The sequence below is a fragment of the Rhinatrema bivittatum genome, chromosome 10 (genome assembly GCF_901001135.1).
Source record: "Rhinatrema bivittatum chromosome 10, aRhiBiv1.1, whole genome shotgun sequence".
NCBI classification, from domain to species: domain Eukaryota; kingdom Metazoa; phylum Chordata; class Amphibia; order Gymnophiona; family Rhinatrematidae; genus Rhinatrema; species Rhinatrema bivittatum.
This window is the reverse complement of record NC_042624.1, coordinates 86,355,543-86,380,623: the sequence shown is the minus strand read 5'-3', so window position 1 is coordinate 86,380,623 and position 25,081 is coordinate 86,355,543. Positions and strand designations below refer to the sequence as shown.

The window sequence follows — 25,081 nt, the reverse complement described above, 5'->3', positions numbered from 1 at the left end:
GCGTGGTACTGCAGACTGTGCAGTTGAAAACCTATTCTGGTTTGAGCTATGTTCAGTTCCCCAGTTCAGTGAGCTTGTTCCTGCAATCTACAATTTAAAAAATATTGTATTAGAAGTAAAATTATAAGAGGACTTGCCCATGAAGGACTGGCAATACAGCAATTTCTATTCCCATTGTCCATTTTAATGGGGATAATCAAGACAGGGATCTGAAGGGCACTGTAGCTAATTACTATTTTGGGTCAATGAAAGGTATCAACCTGCAAAGAAACCAGTTTTTCTTCAGGACTAATACATTTGCTAGAACTGCAGATCTGGAAAATCTGAAGTACAATGTGTTAGTTGTATTATAACATGTGCTCGTTGTACATTCTGTGTGCAAAGACATTTAGTGGTTGTCCATTTGGTATGAACCAGTTACAATCAGAACAGAGAAACCTTTTTGAAAGTATAACCTAAAGAATGGCAAAACATCTAAGCTATCTCAGTAAACTGGTGCCAAACTGGTCTCTCTTTCTCTGGTCAGTAATGTTGAATATTTTCAGGGGTCTATCTTGCCCAGGGGCAGATTGTAGGAAAATATTGGCCTGGGGGATTTTTTTCAAAACAAGCCCATGGATTATTTGTCTGATATCCTTGTGAGTTTTCTGTACTGCACATGTTTCAACAGCTCCCAAAAGCATGCCGTGCCAAGCCAATCCATGAGAGGGGACCTGGAACCAAAATATCTATCATAAATTTCACATTTTTTTCCTTAACAACTAAAATAGACTTCTAGACCAGGGATGAGCAAACTGAACTGCAGCTCCCCTTCCATCAAGTGGTTGGCCCCACACCTGTTTGGTTAAATCTTTCATGTATATAATATCCTGGATTTGTGGCCTGGTGTTGCCAACCAACCTGCTCTTGAACCAGTTGCCAAGCAATGAGGCAATTACACTCCCAACTAGTAGCTCAGACACACAGACACTTCCTCTCTCATAGACATATACACACATTCTGCTGTTGTGCTGCTGCTTATGTGCTCACTTAAGGGTGAATTTTAAAAGCCTAGGAGTTATGCACGTGACTGGGATGCATGGATTTTAAGGGGCTTGCAGCCATGCACATCTCTCCCCGTACACGCATTGGAAAGGTTTTTGTAAAAAGGGGCAGGGGCTGGGCAGGGCGTGGGCAGGCCAGGACAGCGCCATTAAGTCAGTGTCGTGTTCAAATATGCAATGGGATCCCACAGCCATGTAACTTGTTACTGCTATGGACTGCGTGTAAGTAAGTAAAATAAAATTTAGGGCAGTCAGTGGGGTTTTAGGGATCAGGGCTAGTAGAGTAAAAGGGAGACAGGTTAGGTAGGGGGGCTTTAGGAAATCTGCTCCTTTACTGGGGCGAACTGGGAGGGAACAGGGAAATACATAGAAATGACGGCATAAGAAGACCAAATGGCCCATCCAGTCTGCCCAGCAAGCTACGCACTTTATCCTTTTTTTAATTTTTTTTCCTTTTTCTCTCCCCCACCTGTTACTTCATCAGTAGTGGTGCCAGGAATTGGATCGGTAGCCGGTTCAGGAATCGGCACCGGCACCGGAGGAATCTTGAAGCCTTGCATTGCTCTGCCTTTTAAATTCTGGGTCTCTCAGACCTATACATCATGTGCGTCAAAAACAAACCTTTAGTCCTTTTTATATATGCATCTAAAAGTCTTAAAATATGGATCAGACAATTAGAACTAGGCTCTATATGGGCCGATGTTTCGTGTACATGCTTTGTCAGAAGCACTTAGATCATGTTGTCAAATCGTTAATATCCATTGTCATTTGCAGAAATGTCTTAAGTATAGCAGAAGCAGTTCCTCCAGACGTCAGCGTCTCTCCAATCTGAATAATTGTCTGATTCATATTTGAAGAGTTTTAGATGCATATATATATATATATATATATATATATATATATATATATATATATATACAAAAAACCCCCTGTACATTAATAAATGTAAGGGAGACCACTAGCACTTTTAGTTCTTTCAAAAAATTAGAAATTAAGATATTATTAAAAAATTTTTTTGATTTGTTTAAATTGTTTATTGAAAACTTAATCACTATCACTATTGCACATATTGAATTTTTAACATAACACAAAATACAAATTCACGAAGACTAACATATATACCTCTAAAATATGCCCCTCAATAATCTCCTACTGCTTGCCCTAAACTGGACCCTGTATCTCCTGATCCCTATAGATGTTATTCGGGTCTTTATAAACATATACACCTCTAATATGAAAAACTTATATATTTTTCCTTTAGATGGTAAGTCTATATTTTTTTCAAAACAGATTTTTCTTTGGTGTATGTCTATTCAACCAGTTCTTTTGAAAGTGTGGAGAGGTAAAGCTATGGGGTTCTGCAGTGGGAGTATCATAAGATAATACCTAACGCAAAGATTCATTTTTAATCATTTTTGAGAGTGTTTGTTAAAAAACTTAGTTTAAAATGAGGGTTTAATGTAAGAGATTTCTTTGTTTGAATCTTGTTTTAGGATAACACTCATATTCGGGAGTTTTTTCATGATAAACAACGGGAGCTATTGAGCCGGAGTGAATTGAGTGTGTTGTGTCTGAGTACGCTCCTTCATTTTTAGGTAGGAGTGGGACTTAGGATAAGTTTTGTTCAAATGAAATAGCTGATGTATCAATATTTAATAAATATTAATTATTGAATTAATTTAATGTTTTACATAAATTGGGGGGTAATGGACAGATATGAGCTAATAGGATACATATACACTACAGTAAAAGTTAGATTTATAATTTCTGTTGTTTGTAATTTTGTTCTATGTATTGTAGACACGAGTAGTGGGAGCCATGGGTGTTTCTTGATGTTGGGTCTTAACAAGAATATTCCCCTGAAGAAGCCAACATTGGCGAAACGAGGTCCTTGTCGGGATGGACAAAAGAACTGGTTGAATAGACATACACCAAAGAAAAATCTGTTTTGAAAAAAATATAGACTTACCATCTAAAGGAAAAATATATAAGTTTTTCATATTAGAGGTGTATATGTTTATAAAGACCCGAATAACATCTATAGGGATCAGGAGATACAGGGTCCAGTTTAGGGCAAGCAGTAGGAGATTATTGAGGGGCATATTTTAGAGGTATATATGTTAGTCTTCGTGAATTTGTATTTTGTGTTATGTTAAAAATTCAATATGTGCAATAGTGATAGTGATTAAGTTTTCAATAAACAATTTAAACAAATCAAAAAAATTTTTTAATAATATCTTAATTTCTAATTTTTTGAAAGAACTAAAAGTGCTAGTGGTCTCCCTTACATTTATTAATGTACAGGGGGTTTTTTGTAGGTTACTAGTCATAGCACTAGAGACGATATTGCCAATATTTTTTGATCGCTATATATATATATATATATATGTGAAAAGGACTAAAAATTTGTTTTAGATGCACATGATGTAGTGGTCCGGGTGACCCAGAATTTAAAAGGGTACGCCGTCAAGACTTGCTGATGCATTTTAAGAAGCTCACAATATTTTCAAAGTATTTTTCTAAATATTTTATAGCCCTTTAAAACAGCTGATATCACTATTGAGTTTCCTTTTTTTGATATTGTTTGTCACTTGGGGTGGAAACCCTAGACTCTTGTATTATTTTCACTGCATCAATAGTATCTGACCATCACTTCCACTGGCAGTTCAATGGATGCAATTTTATGAATATTCTCCAGATCCTAAACCTGTAAAATCTTGTCAAATTTTGGAAGATTTCAGTAAATATCTGTTGAACTTAGATGTCTGAAAATGTGTTAATTTGTCAGAGAAGTTGGTACACATTTACAAACAGGCAAAAAACAGCAAGTTCATCATAGTTTCAGGTCAAACTATCAATGTCCAGACTACCTTGCAAACAGTTTTAGACCATATATATCTCAGCAAGGTGCCTGTGATCACAGCAGGAGGAATTCCTGCGTGTCCCTGATATCCAGGGGATATGCCTGCAGAGATCCAGGAGTTGTATTTCCTCTGTAGCTGGACAGATTCTCTGGAATGAGTTGCCACCTGCCTTTAGACTGCAGAGAGATCATCACTGCTTTCGCAAAGATAAAAACTTGGTTGTTCAGTAGAGCCTTTAAATGATTTTTTGCATCCTCTATTAAAAATGTGCTCTTAAATAGGTTGGATGTTACTGAAGTGGGGTGGTTGAGTCATTCGTTTTAGGATGGGGAGCTTACTAATGGTTAAGTTATTGGCATCTAATTTGGTTATTATTGATGAAATGGAACTGTACGGCGTTTGGGAACGTCAGATTGGTGTGGGGAGCTCAGAGGATGTTAGAATCACTGGGAGGTTATCTGTATTTTACACTTTAGAAGACAAAGATGCATTTTGTCATCCATCACACGGTGCACTCAAAGAATCTCCTGAAAACAGTTCAATGTCAGCTGTACTTAAATAGTTTGCATGGTCATGTGGATGAAAATAATTTCTAATACAAAAAAAATTGCCTTACACAAATGTATGGGGCAATTCTATTTTCAGCATTCTTGGTTGGCCTCTGATGTCTGCTGATCAGATCTCAGATAAGACTCAGTATGGACTCGGGGAAGCAGCCAAGAGTTCCTAGCATGTGTTGGCTCCAAATTATTTAGGAAAATACCTTTCTGATTTAAAGTATTTGTATCTTCGATAGGCATCCAGTGCTATAAAATACAGACACACAAACCATTAACCAAAGCATCTGTGACCTTGGCCATCATTTGAGTACCATTTCAAAAGGCACCCATCTGGAAATCAGACTGGATGACTAGGAAGAGGAAGAGGAGCATACCATACGTCAAAAAAAAAAAAATTAAAAAATAAAGCTCCTCTCCATTTCATTGAAAATTTAAATTTTCCCTCCAGTGGTAGGCACCACTTTCTTAATGTAGCCTTGGGGTGCTTGCATAACCCATCTCGCAGAGCTAGGCGAATGTGAAGTTTTAGAAGACTCCAGACTCAGCGAGCAACAAATTTGCAGAATTTTCTAGCAGTTATGTTAAGATTTTGTATCAGAAGCTATTTGCAGTAAAATTTCAAGTTTTAGGAAAAACAGATTCTCCTCAGTTTTTCATCTGTTGTGCTATATATATATATATGTATTGTAATTCTTAAGGTCAGCTTGACTATAGTTTTATGCCATGAAGCAGTTTATCCAGGCTGCAAATGCCTTCAATCAGAGGGGGGGGGGGGGGGGGGAACCATACTCTTTGCATATACTGCAGGTACAAAATGACCTCACTGTCCTAGTTTGTCATTCTTTGCTTAAAAGCCCAAGAAAAAAAAAAAAAAGCAGCGTAAACTATAATGCTCAGTTTCAAAGCCACAATTGCTGCCTCTCTCACAGAAAGGAAAAGATTGCCACTCTACATAGAATTATGTTGTAGGCTACTTGTTATTTCCATTCTATTGCAGGATTTTTTTTCTCCCTCCTGTTTTTGTCTTCAAAATCAGCATTAAAAATAACAATTGGCATTTAAGCAGCTGTCCAGGTTAAAAATATTATGCTGGAAGGATGTTACTGCAAGTTAACCTTGACATTTCAATGTAAGTTTAGATCTTGCTTGAAATTTTAAATTATGCACTGTGTGTCTGCATCCCAAATACACTATGAAGTAGAACATATCAATTCAGAGCAGTGCTTATATAATTAAGGTTTTGAAAGAGCCTTATTTAGCCTGAAATGTGTGGCACATTTGGGTAACATTCCTGAATTCTTCTTTACTCCTTTCTATAAATATCTTAGCAACAAGTATGTAAAATTAATCCACCAGCTCTGTATGGATTCTTGTAAGCATTACCTTAAAGTGAGCTTGAAGTTCTTCACGTTCTCCAGGATTGGTGGTAGTGGGACAAGGTGTGACTCTTAGGGTCAAGCATGCACTCATATGAATGATTATACTGCTGGGGACACATGGTTTATTTTTATTAAATTAATGTTTGTCATTTGTTAGGCTCCTTGATATTTAGTGAGCCACAAAGGAAGCTATGTGATGAAATTTGTCTATGAATATTGGTGAATGTTTTATTTATTGGTGACATCATGTTCTGAACCAGTGGATGAACTGCAATGCCTCAGGGACAAAGATCAAAATATGACATTTTACGCCTAATTTTGTGCTAGTTACACGGTCCTGGACCATGGTTCACAACATGAGATGGAGCTACCTGCTTCTAATGATTAATGGCCTCAGTAACATCCTCTTGCTAACCAGTAGCATTCGGAGGGGTCTGGAAACCCGTTGTTAGATTCCAACAAAGAGGAAAAAAAATGTCCAAATGGATAAAACCTGAGGAAAACAGATACAGTAAACAATTCTCATAGGGGTAAATTTTTAAAGGCAGGCACATGGATGCACCGATTTTATAACTTATAAAATCCGATACCTGCTCGCACATGCATGCCCGATCTTATATCGGCACGTGCAGATGGGTTCTGACCTGCCCATGCAAGGGGGTTATTTTATTAAAAAATGCACAGCAATATCAACGGGCCATCCCCAGTTCCTTCCCAGTCTGCTCCAATTAAGGAGCAGAATAGGAGGGAACTTCCCTATCCCCCTACCTATCCTTCCTTCCTTTCCCTTCTCCTCCCCAACTCCTAAACCCACCCTAACTTTAAAAAAAAAAAAGTGTTAACTTACCCGCTCAACAGAACAGGAGTAAGTTCTGCACACCGGCCGGCCCCTGCCCCCGCACATATCTCCCGGTATTTGCGCGCACCGGGTTTTGAAAATTTACCTGATAGCGAATAAAACCTGAGGAAAACATCAGATGCAGTAACCAATTCTCATAATAAATTAATCTTCTTTTCCATGGAACCTCCTCCCTCCCAGAAACAAAAGGTCACGGTCACTGAGCTGGCCCCACTGTATATTCTGTTAAATCTCTGAATGCAAGTTTGAAAAACAGCTGTGAGGAAAGAGGAGATCACTATGTAGCATTCTCTGGTACAACTAAACCGGTGAAATGGAAACAAAAACAAATGTTGCAAAACTAAAATGATGGGTCAGGTTTTTTTTTTTTCTTCTACTTTACACTTCTGGGTCACAAAGCCCTTGGTAAAGAAGATTCTCTAAGAAAGCTAGTTGTATCCTGCTGGCACGCTGTGCAAGATAAAAAGCACAGGCATGTGTGCCATGCACGCCCCTTTGACTTAATAGCAAGCACAGCATCCTCTGGCTGAACATCCAGCCTTCAGTAACACTGGGCCCCTGGTATTCTATTCTGTCCCAGTCCTGGGACACAGAATGCACTCGTTCACACAGCAGACGCTTGTGACAAGTCTGTGCAACGACAAATGATCCACTTGGTCAAGAATACACCATTTCTTGCACATGAATTTACCTGTCTTTAAAACCATTCGCAGACTTTATCATATACAGTACTCCCTGAAAAGTTATCACCGCATGGTGCTAGATGCTAGAGAGAGAGAGAAAGTGAAGTTTCTAATGTGTCATATTTCACTGAAGCAAGAACGATCCTTTCAAGATTAAAACGATGTAAATTCTGTTGGGATACAGTTCACACTGGGTACGGTATGGCATGGTCTTTTTTTTTTTTTTTATTCCTAGTGATGTGCCTATAGACAAAGTTGCAGCATAATATTGCTGCTTGTCTGTTTCATATACATACTTTCATTTAAATTTTGAAAAAGTGTTTGGAATGCCCGACACACAGGCAGCAGAGGTAACGCAGCATAAAAATCTTGAGCGTTCTTTTCTTCCCAGGGCAGGAGACCAAAAGTTCAGCTATGATTCATTATCTGAATATTTAGGACACAGGCCTGATGAGTTTTTACAGTTTGCATTAATTAGAGAAGGCCATTGTTTAGTTAGGCGTGGATAAAGAAATGTATCTATTTGGTTAGAGCAATGAGAAGGTTAGTGCATATTATAAATTTGTGAATTCATTTCCTACTCACTGTGCAGTTCAGGAGGACAAACACACTGCACCAAGGTAACAAAACTAGATATTCAGCTTGTCTTAGTATCCATTATCACTGGAATAGTAGAAAGGCAAAAAAAAAAAAAAAAATCAGTTTGGCAGCAGGTTCAGAGATTCAGCTGCATAGTAACACGGAAATGATGGCAGAAAATAACCAAAATGGTCCATCCAGTCTGCCCAGCAAGCCTCTTATGGTAGTGTCTTCTGTGCCATGCCGGTTACCCCCATGTTTGTCTTCAGGGTAGCAACTGCTGCTCCGTGCAATTATCCCCAAGCCTTATGATGACCCATAAACATTTACTGCTAGCAACATTTTTGAAAATTCAGACAGTACTGCTCGATATGCTTTGCTTATGGACTTGGCCATCGAAGCATGCTATTTTGTGGAAGATCTAAGTTAAAATTTAAGTTTGTTTCTGGTGTTTTAGCCAAACAGGATGGCAATGTTGAAGAGCATCATTCAAATCTCCCCTGGAAAACAGACTCACCCTTGCTACTTAGAGCCAGGTACTCGCAGGGGAAGGTCCAATCTTCCTTCTAATTGTTTTCCTGTGAGTACAAAATGAATCCGTACATATGCACAACACCTAAAAAGCACACCCACATGCCATGCCATATATGATGCAGCATGAGCATCTTCCCAATACCGCTGATCCTCTCAAGCCTGACAAATTCCCTGCCTCCACCTGTGCCGTATTTTCTTTTCTACTGCCACCCTCTCTCAGTCCCCTTTTCCCCACACTCAGTTCTAACCCCCTCCCAGTCTCAATCTGAATTCCTCAGTCCTTCCGAGTTTCATTCTCATTGCTCTCCTGTCACCATCCCACGCTCTATGTTCTGGGCTGCAGGTTTGCAATAAGCCGACTCATAACAACTCCCGAGGCAGGCGACATATTCGCCGAAACATGGGCCTATTTCAAGTCGGGTGTCTGAAACATTACACACAGTGTCAGCGACAGCGTACAGCGTTATGAGTTGAATGGCTTATGATTGGGTTTCCAGTGTGTTGGAGAAGAAATAAAAGAGCTAAGTTTTCACATTTAGTTATTAACGTTGTTTAAAGACTTTTTTTTTTTTTTTTTTTTTGAAACAGCACACTGGACTGGCATATGAACGATTTCAAAGGCGGCTTTATCTGACACTGTCTGTAGCCCATTGCGTGGCAAGAGACGGGTTAATGCTGTGTTCATGAGTTTTTGCACTGGAACGTTATAGTGAGTGGTACATGTCTGGTACTTCTGATTGTTTATGTGATTTAAAAAAAAAAAAAAAAAAAAAGCCATAAATAAAAAAAAAAAAGTCTTTCAGCAGTGATTCAAACTTTTAAACAAAACAAATTAATTAATGGATCTGTCCTCCTCATACTACTGATGCTTATTCATCCAAGTCAGAAAAATATAACTCTGACTCTGCTACACTACTTTACATGTAGCTGGATGCCATTAAAAGGAAAAAAAAATATCCTGAAGCAGGACAACAAACTTCCTCTGCCTAGCTCTAGAGATTCAGAAAGATTTTACCCCATTGACCAAGAAATTGCTTATTTTCAGGAAGAAATAAAATGCACTCCTGATCCAGTTATGTGAATTCCATTATTAACGTAATCTTAGACATTGAAAGCTGAAGAAAACCCTCAAAGAGAACTGTTAAATCTGAATTCTCATCGCTCGCTGGGATTGGCTTCTCAGGAGATTCTCATATCTCAGAGTTCTTTGTTACTTTCTTTCACACATCTGAACTAAGGATTTAGAAAGCCTTCATAAGAGGCGCCAAATCCTTATACCCAATGGCCAAAATATGCAGTAAAGCAGCGAACGGAAAAAAGTTACCTGGAAAACTTATCCCAGATATCCAGTGGGATAAATGTCCCACTGAATAACCCAAATAAAATTATCTGGCTAACTTTAGCCAGTTAACTTTAAAGCTAACCAGCCATCTTTTTAATCCTTGTGGCCAAATAATTTTAACCTTAACTGGCTCTATTCACTTTAAAAAAAAATTAAATAAATAAAATATGTTTGGATCTCTTGGCCTGATTCCCCCCCCCCCCCTTCAAAAGGAAAAAATTCCCCAGCTGGCTGAGCCCTCCCCCCGCCCAGAACAGAATTTTTTTTTAATGTAAGTTTACCTTTTACATGTCAGCTTCCTTCTCCCTAGTAAAAATGACACAGAGTAGGGATGTGCAGAGGGACCGCATACATTGCATTCAGTATTCTTATTCGTCGGGAGCAGATATGTTGCATTCAGCAAGGGGGGGGCCCCCAATACGTTCATGCATTCATTCTTATTCATTTCCTGGCTAAAATTTAATTAACTACAACCCCCACCCTCCTGTCCCCGTCCCCCCCCCCCCAGACTTACCAAAACTCCTTGGTGGTCCAGAGGGGGGGTCTGGGAGCCATCCCCTGCACTCACGCCATCGGCTGCCGGTATTCAAAATGGCACCGATAGCCTTTGACCTTACTATGTCACAGGGGCTACCGGTACCATTGGTCGGCCCCTGTCACATGGTAGGAGCAATGGATGGCCGGCGCCATCTTGTGCTCCTACCATGTGACAGGGGCCGACCAATGGCACCGGTAGCCCCTGTGACATTGTAAGGGCAAAGGCTATCGGCGCCATTTTGATTACTGGCAGCCGACGGCCTGAATGCAGAAGGTCGCTCCCGGACCCCCTCTGGACCACCAAAGACTTTTAACAAGTCTTGTGGGGGTCAGGAGCATCCCTCAAGACTTGCCAAAAGTCCCTGGTGGTCCAGCAGGGGTCCGAAAGCGACCTCCTGCACTCGGGCCATCGGCTTCCAGTAATCAAAATGGCCCCGATAGCTTTTGCCTTTACTATGTCACAGGGGCTACCAGTGCCATTGGTCAGCCCATGTCACATGGTAGGAGCACAAGATGGTGCCGGCCATCCATTGCTCCTACAATGTGACAGGAGCCGACCAATGGCACCGGTAGCCCCTATGACATAGTAAGATCAAAGGCTATCGGCGCCATTTTGAATACCGGCAGCCGACGGCGTGAGTGCAGGAGATGGCTCCCAGACTCCCCGCTGGACCACCAGGGAGTTTTGGTAAGTCTTGGGGGGGGGGGGATCAGGAGGGTGGAGGGTTTGTTTAAATTCGCTCCTTTAGACGGCCGAATAATTTGGTGAAGATTCATTGTATTCGTGGGGAATTGCGGTAAGTTTCGCTTCCCCACGAACACAACGAATATGGCCCTATACGTTGCGGATTACCAATACGTTGCAAACGAATGCCCACCCCTATAAGAGAGGGCCCTCTCCTCTCCCTCCCTGCCACCCAGTATCGTACTGAAGCCCAGGGCCCTCTGTTTCCGGCACTGGGATCACAGAATGCTTCCAGTGCTGCTCTGGCTCTTGCTCATCAGCAATTAGCCAGCTAGTTTATTTATTTTTCAATATAGCTGATTAAGGCTAAAGTTATCCTGCCACTTGAAACTGGATAGCTTTAAGTACTCCTACAGTTATCCGGCTGACTTAGCTGAACAAACAGTGATATTGGTGAAACTGGCTGGATAATGTTAGCCTGCCCTGGGAACATCCCCACAGTGCCTTTTTTTTTTTTTTTTTTTTATCTGGCTATAATTTAGCTGGACAGTCCCTCAATATTCAAAAGGTTGTCATTTAGCTGGATAATCTGTGAGTTATCCAGCTAAATGGCTTTGGAAATTGACCTCAATTCTTCCATTAAATAACGATGAAATAAGTAAACAGAGAAACTAGAGAATAACTGAAAAATGAATCAACCTTAGATTTCTAATCTTAACAAAATGTGAGGTTTTTTTTTCCTTTTCAAAAAAAAAAAAAATACTAATTTAATACTCTCACTATCCTCAAACTTTTACTTTCCAAATTCTCCATTTTAGTTTTCACTTTCTGAAAAGCAATTGTCTTGATACTTGTAAATTTTTAACATTCAACTGAATATCATTAAGTTTCCCTATTACCATGAGTCAATGCAAGCCATCATTCTCCAGAGCATCTCTAGAATAATTTCAGTCAAAGGAGAAAGTTTCTTAAAATTTAGGTCAGTCCCTCATGTGAGTACAACAGAAATAGTTGTAATCTTTATTCAAGGCTGTAAAATCTTTAAAGAAAAGGAAATCTTTAAAGAAAAGGAAAAAAAAAACCATCTTCTCAGTTTCAGCTTCAGAACGAGAAGTTCCTGTGTCATCTGGAACTCTAGCCACAGCTCACAACCACAGGCCTTCCGACAAGACTTGGAGGGGGCTGCATGGAACAGCAAAACTCACTCGTCTGCCACCACCAAGAGTCTAGGTTGTATGGTCCAAAAAGATGCGTCATACTCTTGAAAAGGACCTTGGCAACACCACGGCATCCACTGCTGGATGTTCTCCTGACACATCACTCATGGGCAAACAGCACAGCACCATGGCTGAAGCAGCAAGCCTCGCCCCCGAAAGTGTCTCAAAGCTTTTGATGGTTGAAATAAGTCATGCTTGTGTGTCCAGTCCACTGGGGAGCCAGAGTCATCCAAACTTCTGTCAGTCTGTTGCAGGTCAGAAGACATGAGCCTCAGCAATCAGTTTCTAACAAACTATCCACTGGACAAGTACAGACATTTCTTTAACAGAATATATTTGTGGCTTGCCCTCTCTCTTCCCCATTACAGGATTAAAAAAGGCATATGCAAACAGAACTTGGCTTACAGCAAGCGGTCATCTTGGATCACTTCCGTTCTGTATTTAATAAAAAAAATCTTTCAAACAGAATTTTAAACAAGGAAAAAGTTCCATGGTCTCTCAGCTTCTGCCTTTTTTTTTTTAATCCATTACCATTGAGCTCCACCCAGCACTGCTGCAGTGAGTAAGCAGAGATAGGTCTGAATCAGCACAAAATCCTGAACAGGCAACAGAATTGTAGAAATAAAACCATTACAATGTACTATCTGTGTTCACCATGTTGCACGAGAAAAGTTGCATGGTTCTTATCCAAAAGGGCTTCCAGGGTACAGCAAGTCTAAGCACAAGAGCCTGCTCAGATGAACAGGAGATGCAGGTATTAAGAGCAGGCTCTCTGGGTTTCACTGCTCCCTGCCTTAGCCACCATACATAGCTGGCTCAATGGAAAAATAATCTGCATGGCCACAAACTGAAAATATTAAATTGACTGCTTAGTTGGAAACAGAGCTCCAAAGTTACGTGGTGCGACTCAGTACACGAAGTTACAGGAAAAACATCCGACTGGAAAATCTTGTCCCTTCTCTATTGCAGCACAAACAAGTTGAGGCAATTCGACCTGGCCTAGTGCTTAGCAGGTTCTGACTTGAACATACAAATGACTTTCAAGCTTGGACACTCAACATGACACTACTTGGGTTAAACAAATAAGAGCGAGTCAGCTAGTCAAATAAAATAATGCAGCATTTAAAGAACTGGTTGGATTCTGGGCAATGGAACTTTCATTCCTTTTTGAGGCAAAAACCAGATAAACTCCATAAGCAAACCATCACTAATACACTGAATGAGGAAAAATTGTCTCTGATGATGCAGCAAGAAAAACAATTCAAGCAAAGTTACTAACATGCATCAGTATAATTTCTTAAGACATTCTTATGTTGCTCACATGCGATAATGATTAGAAGCTGGCTACTATATTTCCCTACAATTTTCCTCTCAGAACAGACCATTTTGGTCGAAACACATGCATGGCATGAGTGTGGGATTTTTGCATCACTTCTTTAGCTATCATCTTTGGGATGGACTGATTATTAGCAATTTTAATTCAGATTGGTTCCATACAGGAGAGTCTGTATACACGATCACCTGCCTTAAAAACAAACCTAGTGCTGAATCTTCTGTTACGCCATTACCTTTTTCAAATGGGTAGTCCCAAATCTGTCTTTTTTTTTTCAAATATCATTTGTGGATAATTTTATATCTCATTCTCTTTAGCAAGCACTTACTAGCAATTTACAAAGGTTTACAGCTTTAGTAAATAAGGGCTGAACTCAAACCTTCTGAATTTGGGAAGGGAGCAAAGACAGAGGAATAAGCAACAGAACTCAGTCATCCTCTCCTTCACATTCTTCCACATGGGTTGAACTGAAACATGCGTTACCCTAATTTAACCCGAAAAGGTGGCAGTAATTGATAAAGCAGAGAAAGTTATAATCTTCTAGCTACAGTAATTGAGTGCTCAGACCAAAGTTATATACACTTACAGCATGTTATATATTTAATACCCCAAGCATACTGCCTGCACTTCCAGTGAAAGATGTGCCCCTTCATGCATTTACAGATGAACTTCCTCCTCCGACACACATGCATGTTACCAAGGGTAAACTTTACCCCATCTGAGCTGCCTTACCCTCCTGAACACTGGGGTGGGTTCTCTTATATCATGAAGGAAAGCAAAGTTCCTGTTGATGCATATTCAGGATGATGCTATACTGTGCACTGGCTGCAGCGCATGGTTTAACTTGTGATTTGATGCACGTTTGGATGCGCATCTACATCCCCCGATGCAAAATGGGGGTTAGCACGACAAAAACACACAGCCAATTGCGTGCAAATGCACATTGATGAGGCTATTATCGATTCTCCCTCCTGTGCAAAAAAAAAAAAAAAGTGCACTGGAGAGACATTTTTACTCTCAAAAATTAACGCCAGCTCTGGATCTGGCGTTAAGTTTTGAGGATCCCAAAAAGTGTACAGAAAAGCAGAAAATACTACTTTCCTGTTTTCCTCCAACTTAATATCATGGAGATATTAAGTCAGAGGAACTAAAAAATATCTCCAAAAAAAATGTAAAAAAAAAAAAAAGCGTGCCAGCAGTCAGGTTAGGAAAATGGATGCTCTAAAATTGAGCGTCCGTTTTCCTAACCCGCTGACAGCCACCTCTCCTAGGCACCCACTGCCGAGGAGGCACTAGGGGTGCACAATTTCCCCTAGGGCCTTCTTTTTACCACGGCAGCCCATGTGCATTTAACAGTGGGCACCCTGGAGAGATGGATCGGTGCACATTAAGGGAGCGGGTGCTCAATCATGAGCGCCCCTTTAATGCACACCGATATTGCACTGGCCTGATTGTGGGAAGCAGCTAGGTGAGCAGATACTGGAAATAGGGAAGCATGAATTTATGAAAACAACATAGGCACTAACATCTTAAATCAAGCCAAAAGCTTAATTCTAACCAGGTGTCAGGTTACCGTTCAAATCCCTAATCCAGCCTAGTATGGGATTTTCTAATGTTCTTAGGAAGTTACGAGGCTTGGAGTGGGGCTGAGCCTCAGGCAAAGGCATACTCTCTGCCTGGGAACTTCTGATATAGTATCACTGAGATTTCTATTGATTAGTGGAGTAGTATACCCATAAACTCTCCTCTCTCATAAACACACACACACACTTACATGTTTATTCTCAAACTCTCTCTCTCACACACGTGTTCTCGTATACATATTTGCTTCTCTCACACATGCTCACTCATTTGTTTTCTCCTGTCCTGAATCCACCAGCTGCAGCAGCTTGCTCTTTTGGGCATGTGCAATAGAACATAAAAACGTAAGATATGTTATACTGGGTCAAACCAAGAGTCTATGAAGCTCATTATCCTGTCTCCAACGGTGGCTAATCCAAGTCACAAGTACCTGGGGCAAGTACCAAACATTAATGTCAGCAACAAGCAGTGGCTATTCCCTATTGATTAATAGCAGTTTATGGACTTCTCTTCCAATAACTTAAATGAACCTTTTTTAAACCCACCTAGCGCACTGTTAGCCGGCATTTGGACGCGCGTTTTGGATGCGCTAATACCCCCTTATTCAGTAAGGGGTAATAGCGGGTCCAAAACGCGCGTCCAAGCCCCCTCCCCTGAACCTAATAGTGCCCGCAACATGCAAATGCATGTTGATGGCCTTATTAGGTATTCCCGCGCGATTCAGTAAGTAAAATGTGCAGCCAAGCTGCACATTTTACTTTCAGAAATTAGCACCTACCCAAAGGTAGGTGCTAGTTTCTGCCAGCACCGGGAAAGTGCACAGAAAAGCAGTAAAAACTGCTTTTCTGTGCACCCTCCGACTTAATATCATGGCGATATTAAGTCAGAGGTCCCGAAAGTTTAAAGTAAAAAAAAAAAAAAAAGAAAAGAAAAATTTGAAATAGGCCCACTGCTCGCGGGTTGAAAACTGGACGCTCAATTTTGCAGGCATCCAGTTTCTGAACCCGTGGCTGTCAGCGGGCTCGAGAACAGACACCAGCAAAATTGAGCGTCGGCTGTCAAACCCGCTGACAGCCGCCACTCCTGTCAAAAAAGAGGCGCTATGGACGCGCTAGTGTCCCTAGCGCCTCTTTTTACCGCCAGGCCTAATTTAAATAATTTTTTTTACTGTTTCGCGCGCACAGGAGAGTGTCCTGTGCGCGCGCTGGGAGAGTGGGCGCTCGCCCACTCTCCCGCGTTTTTTACTGTATCGGACCGATATTGCCTTAACCACATCCTATGGCAACAAGTTCCAAAGCTTAATTGTGTGTTGAGTGAAAAAGAATTTTCTCCAATTTGTTTTAGATGTGCTACTTGCTAAGTTCATGGGGTGCCCTCTCCTCCTCCTTCAGCTGTGCAGGCCGACCCCACTGCCTCTGCACTTTCTTCCTGTCATGTGGACCAACAGGACTCTTCTTCCTGCCCGCTCATGCAGCCAATGATCCTCCTACTCTGCCTGTGCAGGCCCAGATGATTTCTTCTTCTGGGGCCCATGCAGGCACTTCTCTGTCACACCCAGAGTCTTCCGGTGTTGACATGAAGACCTAGCAATTTTTTCTAAATCCCAGAGTGTCTGGGCCAAATTTGGAGAGTTTCCAGTTATGGCACACACAGACTGGGAACTGCTCAGAAGCCCAAATCTAGAATTTGCAGATATCAGGAGCTGGAGTAGAGCCCACAAATCATAAGGCTAGAACAGAGACTGAAAGCAAACCAGGGTTGCAGAGCTGGAATTAGTGTCAGCAAGTAGGTCATAAGGCTGGAATGAGGACTGCAGTCCCGGAAACATGAGTCAGAATACAGATACCAAGGCTATAGCAGGAACTAGTAGCGAACCAGCACTGGAATCCTGGAGTAGAGAAACTAGGCAATAAAAATTTTGCATGCAGAAGGCTGGATAGCAGGTAGGCTGGCTAGCCTTCTGGTTGCTGCAAACAGTTTTCTGCTTCCTATAACCCCCTTCTTGAGCGAGTCTCTGTCAATCCTTGATGCCTAAGGGTGTGGCCTGGGGGCATATCTAAAGCAGTATTCTTGAATGTTTTCATTTGCTTCAAGTTCCCAACTGGTTTGAAGGTTAGGACTCCCACCCTGAACCTCTGGTACTGACCCTAGTTCAAGTCGTGATACTTGGCCATACCAGATTGCTGGAATTATTGCTTAAACACACTCCCAGGGCAGTCACTGGACAAACAGTGCTTGGGGGTCAGGATTGTTTTTTTTGTGGCCCCTTCCCCCCATCTTCAATTTCCCTTTTGGGGTCTCAAGCTCACAGTTCAATTCAAAAGGGCAACATGTCACCCCCTCCCAGCTTGACCCCCAGGGTAGTTGCCCTGCTTGCTTATCTCTTGTGCCAGCCCTGCTCTCACTCTTATTTTCTGCGCTGAATATAAAGGCCACCATTATGTTAACAAATGAAAAGGATTGCACCTGGAACCCAGTGAAAAGCAAAGTTGTGTCTTAATCCAATTTTCACAGTCAAAAGAATTTAAAGTACCCTGCTGTTGGACAAATACATACTAACTGGGCAATACAGTCCAGGGGGAGTAATTGTAGAAAATTCAAATTTTCACTTAATCTTCTTTTGTTCAACTCCCCACTAATCTCTCTCTCTCTCATCAGAAAAAGACACGAAAAGATCTTCAAAAAGTTACATTTCACTTCTGACTTTTTCTAGGCTAAAGGAACAAATTGCTAGCTGTGCAAAAAGAGCACAAGGATAGAACAGCGTGTAACTGCGATACCACTCCCTGGTCTGAAAAGAACAGGAAACTTGTTGGGCTCAGCAGTACATACTATTAAAAAATGCAAAAGAGCTTAGAAAAAAAACAGAAGAGGATTCAGCACTTCTAGAAGAAAATCTGTAATGATCTGCCACTATGTTTCCAGGAACCAGCAGACCTCAAAATACACAGTTTCGACTTCAATTGTTAACCAGAAACAAACTTCCTCTGCTTACAAAGCAGAAATAAGGGCATAGGTGATGCCTTCTGACTGGACTAACCAGATACAGTACAGTGTACTCCGATGGAGCGCACTGTTAACCCGCGTTTGGACGCGTGTTTGACGCGCTAGCTTTACCCCTTATTCTGAAAGTAAAATGTGCAGCCAAGCCGCACATTTTACTTTCAGAAATTAGCGCCTACCCAAAGGTAGGCGTTAATTTCTGCCGGCACCAGGAAAGTAAACAGAAAAGCAGTAAAAACTGCTTTTCTGTACACCCTCCGACTTAATATCATGGCAATATTAAGACGGAGGTCCCAAAGTAAAAAATAATTTAAAAAAAAAAAAATTTAAAATTGGCCCGTGGCTCGCGGGTTGAAAACCGGACGCTCAATTTTGCCGGCGTCTGGATTCTGAACCCATGGCTGTCAGCGGGTTTGAGAACTGACGCCGGCAAAATTGAGCAACAGCTGTCAAACTCACTGACAGCCACCGCTAGTGTCCCTAGCACCTCTTTTTACCACGGGCCCTCATTTAAATACTGAATCACGCACACAGGAGAGTGGGCGCTCGCCCACAACTTTTACTGAATCGGCCTGTTAATGCATCTGTTGTATTAAGTTAGTCCAGTCTAAAGGTATCACCTGCAACTTGTTTCTTGACCCCGATTTCCATATATTCAAATGGACACAGTAACCACAATACTCTGCTTTATAAAAGTATTTTTACTGAGAAGGGTGGGCTGGGGGAGAGGGAGGTAGAAGCAGATTGTGCGTATTCTCTCAAAATTAGTAGCATGAAGCTTCATTTTCCCCACAATTCTTGACAAGGGCAATGCCGTTTGAACTGTATCTCCTGTATCCTTTCCCAGGTCATTTAAATATTTATTAAGACTGTCTGAGTGATTTCTGTATTCTACCCAATGAAAATAAATTACTGGAATGCAGAGAAAAATTCTGTAGCAAAGCACTAGTTGCATATAGCCAAAGGACTTTACACAGCCAACAGAAAATTGTGAAGAAGGCTATCATACTCTAAAATGTTCCAATTCTCTAGGGGGTCTGTTTACTAAAGATTATTACAGTTAATGTGTGCATTGGTGCATTAGTGTTACCTAATGCGCCATTAGCACACCAAATGTGTGTATGTTTAAAAATGGCATAATTGTGTTAAACATTAAAGCAGTTTCTTATTTTAATATACGGATACTGAGGTCATGAGCTCATTACCATGATATTTACCAAGGTGTGTTAAAATTTACCTTAGCAATGCATCCACGGACTTTCTTCAGTGGTGCAGTTAACTACTAGCACACAGACCAGTTTGCCGCACTATTTTCTCCCCGTAGGGAAATGCTAATGTCCTTTCTACCAACTATTCCCCCCCCCCAATCACAGAAAGATCCATCCCCATCCAAAGGTAAAGCAAGGCAGCAGAAGAATGGCAGCCTACCTGAGCCCTCATGGGTTGCCAGTCTACTTCTAAATGGTGGTCTTGCTGCCTTACATTTTGAACTGCAAATTGCACACTGGGGCTGTATTCTGGGGATGGGTGGGGGTGAGGGGAATCATGCTAACCTTGGAAGGGTTAGTGCATAGAAAAGGAGATAGAGTAAGTAGGTTTTAAACTAGAACAGGGGGGAAAGCCGATCAGTCACTCAGCAGTGCATGGTTCAGAGGAAAGTATCTTTGAAGGATACTAATGAAACAGGAGAGTTAGGGCATCCAAACAGAGGTTCCAATAAAAGCAAAAGTAGCCCATGTGCCTATAAGTAAAGAATCACCTGAGCTCAAGAATTCCAAATTATCCATATCAACTGAAAAGAAGGTTCTTAATACAAACAAAAAACACACTTTGAAATGTCTGTATGTCAATGCCAGAAGTCTAAGAAGTAAGATGGGAGAGTTAGAGTGTATAGCAGTGAATGATGAATAGACATAATTGGCATCTCAGAGACCTGGTGGAAGGAGGATAACCAATGGGACAGTGCTATATCAGGGAACAAATTATACCGAAATGATAGGGAGGATCAACTTGGTGGGAGAGTAGCACTTTATGTCTGGGAGGGTATAAAGTCCAACAGGATAAAGATCATACAAGAGACTAAAGACCACATTTTCAATGGCCTACACATGTAAAAACCTGGGTTTATGCTTGTAGTTGGGCCTTGCATACACAGCGTGCATTTTATAACAGGTCTGGCCACGTGCGTAAACCCCGGTATGCACACAAGGTTCCGGAGATGGTTTTCAAGGGTGATGATTCAGATGAACTGAACCAAATCACTGTGAACCTGGAAGATGTAGTAGGCCAGATTGACAAACTACAGTAGCAAATCACCTGGACTGGATGGTATGCACTCCAGGGTTCTGAAGGAACTCAGAAATGAAATTTCAGATCTATTAGTTAAAATTTGTAACCTATCATTAAAATCATCCATTGTACCTGAAGACTGGAGGGTAGCCAATGTATCCCCCAATATTTAAAAAGGGCTCCAGGGGCAATCCTGGAAACTATAGACCAGTGAGCCTGACTTCAGTGCCAGGAAAAATATTGGAAACTATTATAAAGACCAAAGTCACAGAGCATCAGAAAGACATGGTTTAATGGAATAAAGGCAGCATGGATTTACCCAAGGGAAGTCTTGCATCACAAATCTGCTTCATTTTTTTTAAACATGTTAATAAATATGTGGATAAAGGTGAGCCAGTAGTTTATCTGGATATTCAAAGGCGTTTGACAAAGTCCATCATGAGATGCTTCTAAGGAATCTAAAAAGTCATGGGATAGGAGGTGGTGTCCTTTCGTGGATTACAAACTGGTTAAAAGACAGGAAACAGAGAATAGGATTAAATGGTCAATTTTCTTAGTGCCTCAGGTATCTGTACTTGGACCGGTGCTTTTCAATATATTTATAAATGATCTGGAAAGGAATACAACGAGTGAGGTAATCAAATATGCAGATGATACAAAATTTTTCAGAGTAGTTAAATCACAAGCGGATTGTGATAAACTGCAGGAGGACCTTGCGAGACTGGAAGATTTGGCATCCAAATGGCAGATGAAATTTAATATGGACAAGTGCAAGGTGATGCATATAAAAAAAAAAATGTCCATGCTGTAGTTACACGATGTTAGGTTCCATATTAGGAGCTACCACCCAGGAAAAAGATCCAGGCGTCATAGTGGATAACACATTGAAATTGTCAGCTCAGTGTGCTGCAGCAGTCAAAAAAAGCAAACAGAATGTTAGGAATTATTAGGAAGGGAATGGTTAATAAAACGGAAAATGTCATAATACCTCTATCGCTCCATGGTGAGACCACACCTGGAGTACTGTGTACAATTCTGGTCATCACATCTCAAAAAAGATATAGTTGCGATGGAGAAGGTACAGAGAAGGTTGACCAAAATGATAAAAGGGATGGAACAGCTCCTCTATGAGGAAAGACTAAAGAGGTTAGGGCTGTTCAGCTTGGAGAAGAGACAGCTGAGAGGGCATATGATAGAGGTCTTTAAAATCATGAGAGGTCTAGAACAGGTAAATGTGAATTGGTTATTTACTCTTTCAGATAATAGAATGACTAGGGAGCACCCCATGAAGTTAGCAAGTAGCACATTTAAAACTAATCAGAGAAAATTCTGTTTCACTCAACACACAATTAAGCTCTAGAATTTGTTGCCAGAGGATGTGGTTAGTGCAGTTACAGGCCAATTCAGTATGGTGCGCTCAGGCCGAGCGGACCGTTAGCCCCCGTTTGGACACATGTTTTGGACGCGCTATTATTACCCCTTATACAGTAAGGGGTAATAGCGCGTGGAAAATTCATGGCCAACCCCCCCTTCCCGAAACTAATAGCACGCATCACATGCAAATGCATGCTGATGAGCCTATTAGTTAGTCTCGCTCAATACAGACAGTAAAATGTGCAGCCAATCTCAAGAAAGGGTGGAAGAATTAGACATAGTACAGCGGGAATCACCAAATTTGACCTCATTCTTAGAGGCCTCTGTGAACGATATTCCCACTAAGGCAACGTTAATTGTTTCTTTTTGTAGAGAGCAGGACAAGAGCTTGATTCTACAAAAATTCTTTAGAAATAAAGATCTACTTTATTGCAGACACAAGGTCCAAAATTTTCCAGACATAGCTCGCAGTACGCAGCTATGCCGAAAGCAATTTCTGATATTGAAGCCAAGGGTTTTGGCCTTAGGGGCGACCTTCTACTTGAGATTCCCGTGTAAATGCCTAATTATCTTACAGAAAAATAAATTTATTTTCCAAGAGCCCACCCATCTTGAGACATTCTTGACTGATAAGGAACAGGGTTGAGGTAAAATGACTTAAGAAAAGAATAATAATGTCTCGTTTTGTAGTATAATTATACTAATTGGTTTAAGTAATTTTGGTTACTTTTCTTTGTATAACCTCCCATTATTGGGGACTATATATCTGATGTACTGAAATGTATTTTTGAGTAGTATTTTCTATTTTTGTTTCTAGTACTAAAGATTAATTTCTTGATTTTTTGCAAATGTAAATGAATTTGTTGAAAATCTGTATAAAATATAAATTAAAAAAAAAAAAAAGTAAAATGTGCAGCCAAGCCACACATTTTACTCTCAGAAATAATTTCAGCCAGCACTGGGCGGGTGTACAGAAAAGCAGTTTTTCATAGCGATATTAAGTCGGAGGCCCCCCCCCCCCCAAAAAAAAAAAACAATCTGCCCGTAGGTTGGAAAACGGACGCTCAATTTTGCCGGCGTCCATTTTCTCAACCTGTGGCTGTCAGCGGGTTTGACCACAGACGCCAGTAAAATTAAGCATCGGCTGTCAAACCCGCTGACAGCCGCCGCTTCTGCCAATAAGGAGGTGCTAGGGATGCGCTAGTGTCCCTAGTGCCTCCTTATTAGCACGGGCCCTCATTTGAATACTGAATCGCATGCCCAGGAGAGGTGCCTGGGCGTGTGTTGGGAGAGCGGGTGCTCGCCTCGGAGCGCCGGCTCTCCCGCGCACTTTACTGAATCGGCCTGTGTGCGAGCTGGGTTTAAAAAAACGTTTGGATAAGTTCTTGGAGGAGAAGTCCATTAACTGCTATTAATCAAGTTTACTTAGGGAATAGCCACTGCTAATACTAGCATCTGTAGCATGGGATCTACTTAGTGTTTGGGTACTTGCAGCCTGGATTGGCCACTGATGAAAACAGGATGCTGGGGCTTGATGGACCCTTGGTCTGACCCAGTATGGCAATTTCTAAAAAACCTGTTAGTAATATGGAGGGTACTGCTATGTTACACTGGCTGTGCTCACTTTAGCACATCATTATAATATGGCTATTTTCTGCTCATCAGCAGCTAAGTGCATACCTCATTAAATAGCTGTTTCAATGTGGGCAGCATAAAAAAAAAAAGGTAGTTTCGTATGCTTGAGTAACATGATTTACAAGCGGTACATAAATAAAGAAATAAAAGTATGCACTACCAGATGATTTTACTCCCCATTGGTGCATATGCCCACAGTTTGCTGTGGTGGTGTTTCATATCCACTTAAAATCATTGGATTGTATTGCCCCATTTTGGTCATTTACACTATCTGCACATAAAAAAACATACAAGTATGTGGTGGAGATGATTTTACCAAGGGAGTTGAGAAGAGTTTTAGTGTTAATTAAATGAGCTAAATTACATGAACATCAGAGGGCAGAAGGTTGAACTTTTTCTCTGGCTCTCATTCTTGGGCCAGTGCAATAAGGGGCACTGAACCTATTTTGGGGTTTTCACTTACATTTTAGCACCTTTTTTTGCCCCACTGCAAATGTAGCCCTGGAATGTAAAATGGACCCCAAACCCACCCTAAAAACCAGTGGCAAGCTTAGCACGGGTGCACGCAAATTTCAGGGTAATAGCCTAATTAGCTATTACCCTTGCACTAAGCAAGAGACTGCCTAGTGCGTCTCCTACTACCATGAGAAATTTAACTTCATGTGGCTGGTCTGACCAAACCTCCCCTCCCCCTATGGGCCAAGCAGTCTGGGTCAGACCCAGGGGGGGTCCTCTACCTGAAATGGTGAAATGGGCTAGACCTTGGGGGTGGGGAGGGAGCTTTGGGTCAGGTCAGCCACTGGTGCTGGTCTGCATCTAAGGATCAGACATGGACGCTCATACTGGCGCACGTTGCCACTGCAGATGCCCAACGCAGTTGTGGGCACACAGCCATTTCTTCTGGGTGCCCGATTCATTTTCACCGCTAGGGAAGCACAATTTTTCCCTAGCGCGGCCTTCTTAGAAAGAGCCCACGACTTCATAAGGAAGTAGGGCACAATGGGGCGGGGAAGGTAAGGTGGGCGGGGCGATGCTGGTAGAAGAGGGGAAGCCAGAGCAGGCGGACGGACTTCCCTTTTCGCCCAGGCATCGCCGGCGCAGCTTTAGGAGGATCGACCAGGCGGATCTGGCTAGGCAAGCGGCCTAACAGATCCGGCGCAAATCCCTCGACGCTTCAACGGCCAAGAGGGAGGAAGAGGGGAAGGCTGAGGCGCTTAGACCAAACGACCCGACTTCCACGGTAGGGTCACCAGCAACGACGCTATGGCTTTAACGGCCAGGTGTCAGTGACAGCTCCCCGGCTTCTACGGCCGGGGGTGTGCGCATGCCTCAGCGGATTTTCATGCTTGGCACGTAGAAGCGGGGGGTGTTCGCTGGTCACGTTAAAGTAATTGTTAATTGTTATGCTGTTTTAATAGTTATGCTAATGTTATTGCTATTGTTATTTATTGATGGTTATTTATATTGTTGGGCTGCGGCCATTATTATCCACCATTAAAACTATTATCGAAAAAGAGTTGCGTGAGCATGCAATTATTGGGAAAGGATGTGACCCGGGGGGGGGGGGGGGGGGGGGGGAACGCA

The 25,081-nt window shown here is 41.7% G+C and overlaps 1 protein-coding gene and 1 long non-coding RNA gene across 4 annotated transcripts in view; one reads left to right on the top strand and one right to left on the bottom strand.

The window, feature by feature from the left end:
- LPAR3 (lysophosphatidic acid receptor 3) overlaps positions 1–25,081 on the bottom strand; it is a 57,850-nt gene that overhangs the window by 2,081 nt on the left and 30,688 nt on the right. The gene's annotated exons all lie outside the window — the stretch shown is intronic.
- LOC115100277 lies at positions 2,450–3,001 on the top strand. Its single transcript, XR_003859014.1, has 2 exons — positions 2,450–2,638; positions 2,844–3,001. It is a non-coding gene; the product is annotated as an uncharacterized LOC115100277 (long non-coding RNA).